The 13,048-nt window shown below is 43.5% G+C and overlaps 1 protein-coding gene across 3 annotated transcripts in view; it reads right to left on the minus strand.

Annotated features, from left to right (window-relative positions):
- Nucleotides 1-13,048, minus strand: part of VWC2L (von Willebrand factor C domain containing 2 like) — a 52,237-nt gene that overhangs the window by 35,238 nt on the left and 3,951 nt on the right. The window lies entirely within an intron of this gene.

Below are 13,048 nucleotides of genomic sequence, written 5' to 3' on the forward strand. Positions count from 1 at the left end.
TCTCAGTATTTCAAGAGTTGGTGGATCTTGTGTAGTTTAACAGACTATATACAGACCTGTAACTCCTTCAGACTTCCCACTATGTATTTAGATGCCAGCTCCTCATTTCCTCCAGGCATGTTTAGCACAGCCATCTCCTGAGACTCTGGACCTCTCCTCACCTTTTCAAAAGGAGACTGAATTGTGTGGTATTTTCTTCATACCTGAGTTTTCAGCCTCATGGAAGAAAGTTTACATTTCTGCTGGAGCTAGCATCCAGGCTGCTCAATAGCCCTGGAGTAATCTATTCTGAGATACGGTTAGCAGAATTTATTGGGCTGCTCTCTTCCCTCTGCTTTCTATACTTTCCAGCTAAGCCTGAAGAGGGTATTTGTCCCATAATCACACTTGAAGACCTTATCTCATTGACAAGGTCCCATGAAGTGGTCACTTAAGGACCATGTCCTCATGCTGTCTGACTACTGCACAATAGCCCTTTATCAGTTATACACAGCTACAGAGCAATACACACTTTACAACTATGGTATCACAAATACTTGACATTTCTTTTGAGGAAGGAAATTGTAAAGCTTCATGTAAGTGTTTACAACCATCTGATCATGTTACAATAGACATAGTAGAAGACAAGCTAAGTATTTCCGCTGAATTGAACTGACCTGCTATCAGGACCTGTGATACTCTTCACAGTTAAATAGGCATTTACAGTATGGGCAGAACAACTGGAGAAATCTGCTTGGTTGACTGGAATTTGAAGTGTTGCATAACCAGGAAATTAAGCCAGTGGGCTTGCTTTCTGAGCCCCGTGGAAACCCAAGCAGCCATCAACTAGAGCAAACGCAGAGCAGACGCCAGGGCTCCTGGTATAACTGCAAAACTCATCAGCATGTTAGCTCCCACCTCCTTTAAATAAGATGCCATCATCTCCATCTCTGCTGATGTCAAGGTGGTTTTGAATGCAATGGATCTAACCTGGTACTTCTGCACACACTTGTCAGTACCTTGACTTAGATCCAGATCCACCAGCTGTATCCACATGCATGTCTTTCCTACGTGTCCCTGGGAAGGACTGGGTATCTCCCATCCCCTGTCATTGCTGGACTCCAAGGGAAAGAAAGCTAAACACCATCAGCGCTGACAGTCTCTCCATCTTTTAATTTTCAAGAGACTGTGTGCCAGCACTCATATCACACTCAGCCTCCCCTCTCAAGACAGGCTCATCTGACAGCGTCCTGCTCTATGCAGAGTAAAGAGTGGGAAAAGCAAAGCCATGTAAAGTGAACTCTGTCAAACTGGGCACTTACACATTAAGAGTAGCTGTAACTTTTAATGACAGTAAGGACAATGGCAATTCTGATGGAAATGATTTTTGTAGCTACAGGTTCAGGTGGTGAATTTATTGGCAGGAAGCAAAAGAGGGAAGAAAGCTAAAAATGACCTGATGAATAAAATGGAAGGCAAAAACAATTTCTGCATTATGGCTGAGGTGGAAGTCATAAACCAAGGGAGATGAATAAAAAAGAAACCAGGATAGCATTCATCAAAGACATTCCTGAAATCAAAATTAGAATCATTTTGATTGTTACTGAAATTGCCTGTGATCTCAGCCAGGTTAGCAAGAGATTGCAAGGAAGTTCAGGGAAAGCTTTTAAATGAGAAATTTTGCAGGTGCTGAACTACAGAGAACGGGTTAGCTAGTGAGTCCCGCCTCAAGAGGAGATTGACATCAGCCCATTTCTCTTCTGGGCTGCTCACTTTGCTATTAGCATAAATAATAAGTGCATAGCATATTAGCATAAATAAGTGCATAAATAACCATCTAAATTGTGTTAAAAGTCTGGTAAATGGCTCTATTTTTTGTGCATTCCTGTGTGTGCCAATACAAAAACTTGCACCAGCAAAAATTTCACTCATTTTTGTCATTTACTTAAAATACAAGTCATCCATCCAGACACTGGAGACATGGCATCACTTATGCTACAGGAACTGTAATGACTTGGGCTTTCCATAAGTGGAAAGTTGCCCAAATAAATGATCTGGTGAGTGATTATAGACAAGTGCAGTCATGGAAAACGCCACCAGGCTGCAAATGATTTTGCAACAGGAAAAAAAATACTGAGTCATTAGATAATTTATTTGCAGTGAAAAACTGGAGCTGTATCCTACTTACATGGAGCACTAGCAATACAAATGAACTGTGCCACCCCAAAATTAAAAAATGCTTGTACCATCCTGCAGATCAGCTGAAACAAGGAACTGGCTTCCAAGAAGCAGCACAAGTGGATGCTGAGATCCCATATTTCTAAGAGAGCTCCCAACATGCACACAAACATTGCTAATGTAAGACTGAAATGAAATGACAAATCTCTCACTCAATGGAAAGGATGAGAGAGAAGTATACGTTAATGAAAACCTTTTCTATAAATGGTGACTCCATCCTATACTCAAAGCAGCCCCACCAAAAGGAGGTTGAAGATGACTTGCCTATTTTCTTAGCCTACAGATGCTGCAGCTCTCCAACCAAAGCTTGATTTTAGTTACCCCTAACTGCTGCTTGTCTCTTCACAGGTACCAGAGTCTTTCCAGCAGGCTGGTGACCAGGCTTGGATTCTGGAGATGGAAAGGCATAAAGATGCTATAATCTCCTGCATTAATGTATCCCTCTCCTCCCCTCAGCTCCAGACAATGCCTGTCCATACCTGGAAACAAAATGACTCCTGCCATCCTGTTGTAGAAATTCCTGCAGAGCTTACAGATCAGTAAGCCAGATGAGGGAGAGAAGCACGTATGTGCCCCATTGTGGGTATCCTGGGCCCACATCTGATGATTCAGGATTGTGATGGCAGTGAGAGCTTTGTGGTCATGTGTTTGTTGCTATGTGGCACACAACTTGACGGGTTTAAAAGGCTCCTGGAACCATTTCTGGATCTGGAGAGTGACTCCTCCATTAGCTGATGAGAGAGAGAGACAACCTTGAGCTGAGCCCTGGCCCTTTTTCCACAGAAGCTGTGTATCTGCAGTCTCGTGGTTGCTCTTCTCTCCTGAGAGCAGCAGTGAAGCTCTCTGTAACAACATGACACTGCACTTCTTTCATCAGAACGCTCTCTTTGTTTTGATATATGTCTCACTTTATTCCTTACTATAGTTGCACCTCACCTACCCTGGGGCTGAGGGGACTGGAGTTCTCTATTACTTTGGTGATAATTTTTATGACTCTATTTCAATAGTTTTTTAGTTCAGACATGCTCAGTGCACAGGGAACAGAACTCCTTTTGAAAGGTTAGGGATATGACAGATGGGACTGTGGCTCCAATGTTCAATGAGCGGCCCTGTTTGGACACAGACAAAATGTCTGTGTGCGCTTCACATTTGTTAAGCTCCTTTTAATACCAATAGGGAAAGTGAGCCCAGCTGGCAGCTTCGGCTGATGCTTGTTAGTCTGAACTGAAGGCAATCTTTAGAATCAGTCTGCTTTGTCTGAAGACAAGCTCCATGTCCCCAAGCAGCTCAGGCAGCTGGGAATGATCATCCTGGTGTATGGGTGACTCCTGGCTGGGTCACTGCAGTCCAGGGCAGGTGTGAGCTCCTCTTGCTGTAGGCACCACGCTGCAGGTTTAAGTGCTGTATCACATTCTGCCTCAGCAATTCACACAGTTTTGCACCTTTTGTGTCCTAATGGAAGGCTAATTCTAAGGGTCCTGCACCCTAAGGGTCCCACACCCCTTGTACTGCAGTAGGAGCTACTGCATCCTACTGACACGCCAATATGCTCCCTCCTTCCCCCCGAAAGTAGCAGCTCCTTCCTGGATGCCTTGCTCTTGTTCACCTCTGCTGAGCTCAGGATTCCCTCCAGCATGGGACCTGGAGACAAGAGCTTACTGCTGGTCTCCATTAACATGCTCTGTTGTTGCCTCACCTTTATCTCCTCCCAAGGAAAGACATTGGCTGGAACCAAGTTTACGTCAAGGAGCCGACTTGCTTTCCTCCTTTACATTGCTGAGGTTATGGGAGCTCAAGGGTGCTAAGCACCCAAGATTACATCCACACACACACACCCTTCTCCTTTGCTGTCTCCAGGCCCTGCTTCAAAGACCCGTCTCCTGGCTAGCAATGAGGTGTGTTTGTACCAGTGGGTTAACATCATGTATCTGACTGGGTTTGTTGTGCTTCTGGTTTCCTTTGCTCCTGGGCTTCAGCACTGGTCCTGTTTTCACTGCATGTCGAGAGGTGGGAGAGGGGCAAACATATCACATCAAACTCTGACTTGTTCCTGGTTGCTTTATCTCTCTCATTGTCTGTACTTTTTTGAAAGCCTAGCCGAGTTTTTATTTTCTGGCATCTGGCAAAGCAGATTAGGCTTCATGGGAGCCCCCTTGGGCAAATTCTTATCACAGGTCAGCATCATGCAAACTACATAAAGGAGAATAGAAGTGGTACCAAGCTTCACACCAGTGTAATATCCTAATGGGCCACTTGTGATCCATGAGGCTGCAGCAGTTCATAGCAATGGAGAACCTGCCCCACGGAATAAAGCAGCTCTTTACTAGCTGGCACTATGCCTTGTTATAAAAACCTAGCCAATCTGTTTTAATTGATTTTTATTATAATTAATATCGAGAGACAATAAGCAAGCAGCACTGGGTGCGCCAGGGAGTCTCTGCTCTGCCCAAGACGCACACTGGGAACTTCTGAGGATAGTCTCTTATACTTTTTGGTTTCCCGGGCTTCTTGAGTTTCAGCCAGTCCTGTTGTCTTCTTTTTCCGGGCTTCTTCAGCCAATCCTGTTGTCTTCTCCACCTGTTGTTGGGGTCTTGTCTCCGGGTAAAGAAATATTACGTCTATCACAAGTCTGACCGCCATTTTAGCCCCCATAAATTCCACTCCTTCTGTGTTTATTTGTTCAGCGCACAGATTTCACAATGTTCTGTAACAGGACGTATCTCTAAGTTACCTATCCCCCCCTTTTCTAAGAACATTCATGCAATTTAAACAATAAACAAAACATTTCTTTGCACAATACTGCAGTTGACCCAGGGGAATTATTCCCTTGTTTCTTCTTCCTCCTCACTGTGGTATTGATGGGGACACTTCTCATACCCTTTGCCCATAGCACAATGATCACAAGGGATTCCATCTCCACACAAAGTGCAATGATCACTAGGACCCCTGAGTTGCTGACACAAATCACTCTGATGTAACCCACAGCCTGCCACTTATGTCCAGTTCCCATTGCTTAAACCCTCAGGAGAGAAGCCAGCAGAGTCCAGGAGGTTTCTGTCCCTCAGGGGATGCTGCTACGTTTGGTTATGAGCACAAGCTGGGAAGGATATGAAATGAAAACAGGTTTGAATAGGTTATCTGTGATGAGCTGGAGTCTGCTAACACAGGGAGTACACTGGCTTAACCATCAGAAAGTTTTCCTGCCTGGGCTGACCACAGTTAACAGACTGAGAGATTCCCTGCTTTGAGGAGCTGCTTCAAGCCCTAATGCTCCTTGAAGCTTACCCATTTTATTACAATTCCCAAAGAACTACCTCTGAACTGCAACACAGAATGAAGAGTATGGAAGCCTCATGCTACTTGTATTTTTATTTTGCAGCTAGACTGGGCATTGCTCACTACATGGCTTATCTAATTATATTCTTAAAACTAGTAACTAGGGTAATTAGCTAACCGAGCATTATTTTTTACGAATGCAATTCTGCATTCAGCACATTCCGGCAGCAACAAACGCACACCCGCACTTCCCCTTGCTCTGGCAGAAATGGGTTTCTAACAAACTTCTCACCAATGACCTGTCAGCATTTCAATGGCTGAAATTCTTCACAATCACAAGCTGATTGTGGACCTCAGACCCACCAGCCCTACAGAAACATCTTGGGTGACACAGATGGACACAGACTGCGAGAACCAAGGGATGAGCGCTTCTTCCCCTGGTGCCACTGAGCATTGCCTGGCACAATAATAAAGCCTCAGACTTGAGTTCACCACTCCTGGAAGGAGCTGGTAACAGCTGCATGTCCTACACATCCCATTTTCTTCACAGACCTCTTCTCTGGCTGTGCAGAGGTACCTCCTCTCTTTCAGCAGCTCCCTGGACAGCCCCCAGTTCTGGAAGCAAGCAGAGCCAATGAGCTATTTCCTGAAGTGGAAGCCCAGCCACAGCTTTGGCGGTACAAATGTTGGGCACAGGTTAATTCCTGTGTCATATTTACTGGAAAAATACCAACCCCTTGGGCTTGCACGTACAGGCCAAATGCTGCACTGCTCTCCTGCACCAGTGCACTGTAATTAAAACACAGGAGCTTGTGCTTAATTCCTGGTGACTCTGAATCATGCTGATGTGCAAGTTTTGGGTCTCATCTATTTCAATGGAGAGGTCTGAGACAGTGTGTGTGTGTGTGGCACAGCTGGCACCACTGAGCTCTGAGCTTTTTGGGCCTCCATGTATTACTGTGATCTGGGGAAAACAACAGCATGGATTCTTGGTAGCAAAATTCTGAGTACAGCCCATCTTCTTTCCCCTATCATAATAATATACCTGTGCATAATGTAATACGTATGTTAAAGAGTGAGTAGCTAAGTACATAACAGAATTTAAGAAAGAGGTATCACTATAGATCAATGTGACATACGTATCAATTTTAGTATGTTTTCTTGGTACAAATTATGACAGAAATACAGTAAGTCAGTAATTTCAGATTCCTTTGCATAGACATTGTCACTGTAATTTTGCCAGGAGGGAGATAATAAATCATACTTTTCCATCTGACTGATGCTCTGTTTCCCCTGTCTGATTTCAATGACTGTGCGTTATCTTCAGAGCTGGCATTGTTCATGGCTCCTTTTATTAAAGCACAGGCACGTTATTGAAATTTCTTTTGTATTATGATTTTCTAGCCGTACGTGAAATTGCAGCACACACAAGGAGAAGAAGCAGCAAAAAAGAAGCCCCATTAGTTTGAGTCATAGTAGGGAAAAAAATCTGCTGCACACATCTTGGAGAGAAAAATGCCTATATTAAAATCCTCAGGCTGGCTTGGGATAGTAATCAGTTGCTTGGAATTCATGAGTGAAGCTCTGTCTAAAAACTACCAGTAATATGGAAGACAGCTTCAGTGTACTACCAAAAGGTTGTAATAGTGCTAGTTTTTGCAATGATGAGTTTTGCCATGATTTGAGCACTTTCCAAGATTCAGGAAAGTCAACACTCCTGTAACAGAGAAGACAATTCACTGAAGAACCTTCCATTTCTCCCTACTTTGTCTCTCTAGTGGCCTAGTGAAGCTCCTCAGATTTAAGGTGCTGTATCTCTGTTCTCTCACGCTGACGCAAACCACAGTATCCACAGTCCAGACCTGCAGCTGGACAGTTGAACAGGGATGAAGGGCTCTCAGAGCAGCCTCTGCACCACACCAGCCAATCTATGGTTGCACACTTCTCCCCATCACCTTCCCTTTCAACCCAGGGCTGCAACAAACTCTCGTTTTCCCCCTAACAGCATCATCCCATCAGCAATGCTTCGGGAATGTCCCAGGTGTTTCATTCATATTTGATAAGGCTGCACTCCCAAGCTGGGTAACTAGTGGTCAGAGCCACGCTGTAGTTTGCACCACTTAATTTCTATTTCTGGCATGGTTCTGGGGCTGGAAAATCACTTTTTGATTTCACTGCCTCCTTTTCTCCAGCGGCAGAATAGACACACTGCGTTTCAGGGACTGAGAGATGCTGAGATAGCAGCTGAATACACTCCTCCATGCGCTAATGCCTTCTGATGAGAGGTCTTACTTTGTTAAGTTATATTGAGATAATTGCATTAATAAAACATTTTTAAAGAGCATTAACAAAGGAGAAGGAGGTGCCACTGTTCTGAAGTAACAGTTTCCATAATGAGCTGAGAATTAGTATATGATAATGCTATGCTTATATAGTCCCTCATTTATTTTGGATTCTGATTATACCCCAAGATCCCTGCTAGAGCTGTGATCCCCACTGTGCAAAGTGCTGCTCAAGAAGACATAAAGTCTACTACATACAGAAGCCCTAGCTGAAGGATTACAGATGATTTGTAGACAAAACAAAGCAATGAACTTAAGATATACTGGCAGGAAACATAGGGAAGAAAACTAAAGTAGAACTCCAGCAGTAAAATCCTGGCTCTTTTCTAGTCAGTGGAGGTTTTGCCCTAGAATGAAGCTAAAATTCATAGAATTCCTTCTTTTCTGTTTTGTTTGGATTTGTTTTTCACAGAGCAGAGGCCTACCCTGGAGAAAGATTTGTTCTCCCATTTTCCACACTTCTACTTTATGCAAGGGACAAACGTCTGGGCACCATCTAGGCACCTTTTGAGTGCAGATAAGTTTGGGAGCAGTGAAGGTGGGAGGGGAGAGGAAAAGGAGGTGCAAGTCATTGGGAAGGGCAGACAGATGAAAGGCAGCACCAGAGGTTAAGCACTGGCTGAGCCATAGGCTGGAAGAAATTGCAGCTCTATGCTTGGCAGAAAGCAGGGTGGCCACTGAAGAGCACTCAAAAAATGTCCTTGATATTCAGAGCTGTTTCCAAGCTCAAGTTCAGGTTGAAGCGGATCTTCTCTCCTGAATACTACCAGAAAGCCAAGTTGTAATGCCAAAGCCTCTTGCATTACCACCCAAAGGATAACACACCCAAAGTCCTGCCTGGCGAACGGAGGTATTTTAATGCCTAGAAAATTTCTGCCATTGACTTTGAGAAGGATGGCACCATGCTACCAAACCCCACGTCACCAGGACTTGCTCTCCTGAAGGAAAAGGGAGCAGTTCCTGTCTGTAAGGTCTCCAATGAAGAGAATGTTTCAAGACGTTAGCTTGAAAATCTCTTGTGAACTCATCATTCATTTCCCAGTGAGGGTATTTTGCTACAGATTGACATAGGTCCATAGAAGATTATTCTGGATATGCCTATATTGGGTGGTGAGAGATCTGGGAAATTTGGAAGTGATTATGGAGTTTTCCAACTGACAGCCTAATCATAGAATCATAGAATAGTTAGGGTTGGAAAGGACCTTAAGATCACCTAGTTCCAATGGCAGGGGGCTGCCATGGGCAGGGACACCTCACACTAGACCATGTCACCCAAGACCCCTCTTCAAATGGCTTCTAACTGTGGCTACAAATACTACTTAACCACACTGTAAACTGCATTTCTCTAATGTGGGTAGGTGTGTGCTTTTCGGTCAGCAAGTTATGCAGGAGAGTGAAAACCAATCAGCACTTAGGAAAAATGTTGTCTCACTGACATTTGCACTTCTCCTCCATAAGCTGCCAATGAACACCCATCATGCTGGTGGTACACCGTCCCCTTAAGTTTATATAAGCTGCTGCCTGGGAACATTCATTTAAAACACAACCATGTGGACTTAACAATACCTGAGACTGCTCTTTGAGTTGGTATTTGCTCGTCTTCTCTCTCTGGGAAGAAAGGGGAGGGTTAACAACCTGCTTGAAAGATCTCTGCTAGTACAGGCGAGTGCAGAGCATTTGGGACTCAGACCTTAACTGCCACGACTGAAATCAAAACACAGCTCCTGTGTGGGAGAAAAAGCAAGCTGCTAAGTGACCCTGAGAATCCCTGCCCGATCTCTCTGGAGAAAACAGAGAGACTGCCTGAGACTTGCAGCATCCTCCACATCTTCCCTTGCAGCCACCACAGCCAAGTATCACCTTTGTGTTTGTCTCTGAGAGGGACCAGAGGAGATGCAAGAGACCAGATTTGAGGTCAACGAGGAGAGAAGTGGAAAATGAGAGAGAAAAGAGATAGATGGATGCCAGCAAAAGTCACCAGACTTCTCCTTTCTCCAGCATACTGCTCCACAGGAATCATAATCCTGAATACTGTTCTATGTATTAGACATACTTGAGTCAGATCTTGATTCACCTCAGAGACTGTGATGACCTTTTCTGCAGGGGTTTCTATGTGGAACCACAGCCTCAGCCAAAGTTGGGGTTAAATCCCAGTCAAACCAAGGGGATAAGGCACTCTCTGTATGGGCAGCTGGGGTCCCAAACCCACAATGATTTCCCAGGACCCACAGCAGAGCTACGAAGATGCTACATGGAGTTACTAAACCATCTGTAAGGAACACAAGATTTTACAGAAGTATACAAGAAAAACTACTAATGGGTTTAGATTTACAAGTGAACTTCATTTCAGCATTTCATTTATACCTGATAAGGATTTAGGGGCACAAGAATACACATTAGGACAGCTGTCTAAACTAGATGGCTTGTTGCTGTTTGTATTTTGCACTTAACGATTGTTACGAGTCAAAACAAATCCAAGGTACAAGATCAGTTCACTAGAAGAAAGCTAAATATTCAAGAAATGGACCTTTGTAACTACTACTGTATGAAGATACTCACAGTTACTGCCAATGTTAAGGAAAAAACACTACATTAAATTGCATTTGGATTTCTCACCACAAACCTAAGCAGAAATCTAGAAACCAGGCATGAAAATTTTCCTAAATGTAAACCTCTCACAGATTTTGATACCCTAGGGAAGAAAATTTCCTAGTGAAAAAAAAAAAAGAAAAAAAAAAGAAAAAAGAAGAAAATCCTAATTTGTGAAAGATAAGGCAGTTGAAATTTCTACAAGATGAGTCAGTCAAAATCCCAGACTGGTTTGGGTTGGAAGGGACCTCAAAGCTCATCCATTTCCAGCCCCCTGCCATGGGCAGGGACGCCTTCCACTAGAGCAGGTTGCTCCAAGCCCCATCCAGCCTGGCTTTGAACACTGCCAGGGTTGGGGCAGCCACAGCTTCTCTGGGCACCCTGTGCCAGTGCCTAAGCACCCTCACAGGGAAGAGCTTCTGCCTAAGAGCTCATCTCAATCTCCTGTGTTCTGGCAGGTTAAAGCCATTCCCCTTGTCCTGTCCCTACAGGTCCTTGTTCAAAGCCCCTCTCCAGGTTTCTTGTAGCACTGGGAGCTGCTCTAAGGTCTCCCTAGAGCCTTCTTTTCTCCAGGATGAACAAGTCCTGGCACACACATAGATTCACACTTGCAAAAGGTTTTTAAATGGAGGCTTATTTCAGCTGTAACTAAGCAGTGACAAGCACTTCTGTGGATGATGATTTGGAACCTACATATTAGAAAAAGTAAATCAAGTGGGTGAACGCGTTACAAGCCCACATAAAACAGTGCCTCCCTTCTAACTGAAAACAGTCTGGGTTTGAGCTAGAATGACTGCAGCAAACCCCTCTTCAACTTCAGTGTGTGTGGAATGGACTTGAGAAAGTTTGCAGACCTTATAAATTCTACAGGATGAGGGAAGAACAGAGCTTGGAGCCTGTAAAACCTGTAAACTGCTCAGAATGTCATCTGCGGAGACAGCAGGTGAAAATCTTTGTTCTGCGAAGTAAACAGTCAAAAATGCTTGGATGCTTCAATGAACTAAAGATTTCCCCTTCATAGCAGCAGTTTCTTGAACCCAGAAGTTCTGTCTTTCCCATAGGGTTTATGAAGTCATAGCTCAGAGGTGCTCCTTTTTCCCCCTCAAACGCTCCTGAAAGTGCACAGTAATCCTCCATTGCCTGAATCTCTTCTTCTACTTAGAAGCAAAAAAGAATTTCACTACTTATCCTATGTAAAAACATAGATTAAAACCAAAAAAACAACCCAAACCATTTCTGCCCTACTCCACAGGGTATTGAGCTCTCAGCAAAACACAGTTTCAGGTCAAAAGCTTGACAGTCAAGTAAACTAAGTGAAAGATCTCACAGCCTGGAATAGGCTACCGTGTGTATGAGTGGTGAGTGTGTGAGTGGTGTGCCACCATCTACTCTGTGCTTCTCGGAAGATACTGGAATTTCACTTTTCAACCCACAGGTTTTGAACACAGCAAACAATAAACCAGACTGCTCTAACAGCCTTTCTCCCCTAAAATATGTTTCTCTACCCTTCAATCCATTATCAGAGTGCAATTATTTCTTTCAGGAAAAGTGATCAGTACTTTTGTACTTCATTCACATGCAAAAGATATTTTAATGAGAAGATCCATCTCATTGTTTTCCCTCTGGAATCTCTCTGGAAAGGGTCCTTATACATTTCTCCTTTCTAAAATCTCTCCAAAACAGTCCTTATAACTCTCATTTAAGAACCTGACCATATATCAGAATTGCACCTAGGTGGGATACTTTACCACCTGACAACTCAGCACTCAAAATGGGATCACTGAACCATGATCTTGGGATGAAGCTGGGATAGGCCTCCCTAGGGCAAGAAGAAAGTGTTATTTAAGCACTTCACAAGATCAACATCTTCACATTCCTCAGCAGAGCAGAGAACGGGTTGATCAGGATGGCCCTCAAGGAGATGCTCCTCATATATTTGTTTTGGCTTGTGCCTATGACACTGAACTGTCTTGCCAATACTAAGAAACTGCATTTGCAGATGGACAGAAAAAGATGAACATAAACTACATATGACAAAAGGGGAAGGAACTAAATACTACCTTCACTGAAAATTACAGTATCTGGGAAAAAGGAAATTGAGACCTATGTCACCAAGAGCTTTTGTAATACACAGACCTCCGTGGAAGTACTTTCATTGTCAGAAAAGAGAATAAATTGGCAAGTGCATAACGAGATCAGGCATACAGCCATGAAAAGTTACAGGCTGTTGTTAACTATGGGGGCACAAATCTTAAAAGCCACATGACCTGGGAGAACAAACTTGTGTATAGTTATTGCCTTTAAAGACTCCGTTCTTCATTGTGAAATGCTATTTTCCTTAGGAGAATTGAAAACATGCAATCAAACTCATTAGAATGAGAGATGCAGGTTGTGCAAAGGGTAATGGGATTTTGAAAATCTGGTCTTATTTTGAAGATATATTCCAGAAGGATTTCCTAACAACTTTCCTAATGGGAACTGAACCATTACAATTAAACCCCATACTTATCATTACTTGATATGGTCATCTGCCTAGGAATTGATCTTCCGCCATTCTAGACAGCCTTATCACAGTTGAACTGAAAATATTAAGTATAGATTTTGATCTACTTACTTGCATTCTC

The sequence above is a fragment of the Pezoporus wallicus genome, unplaced genomic scaffold, assembly GCF_028554395.1.
Source record: "Pezoporus wallicus isolate ANWC-B61680 ecotype Strahan unplaced genomic scaffold, APGP_CSIRO_Pwel_v1 contig_6566, whole genome shotgun sequence".
In the NCBI taxonomy this organism is placed as follows: domain Eukaryota; kingdom Metazoa; phylum Chordata; class Aves; order Psittaciformes; family Psittacidae; genus Pezoporus; species Pezoporus wallicus.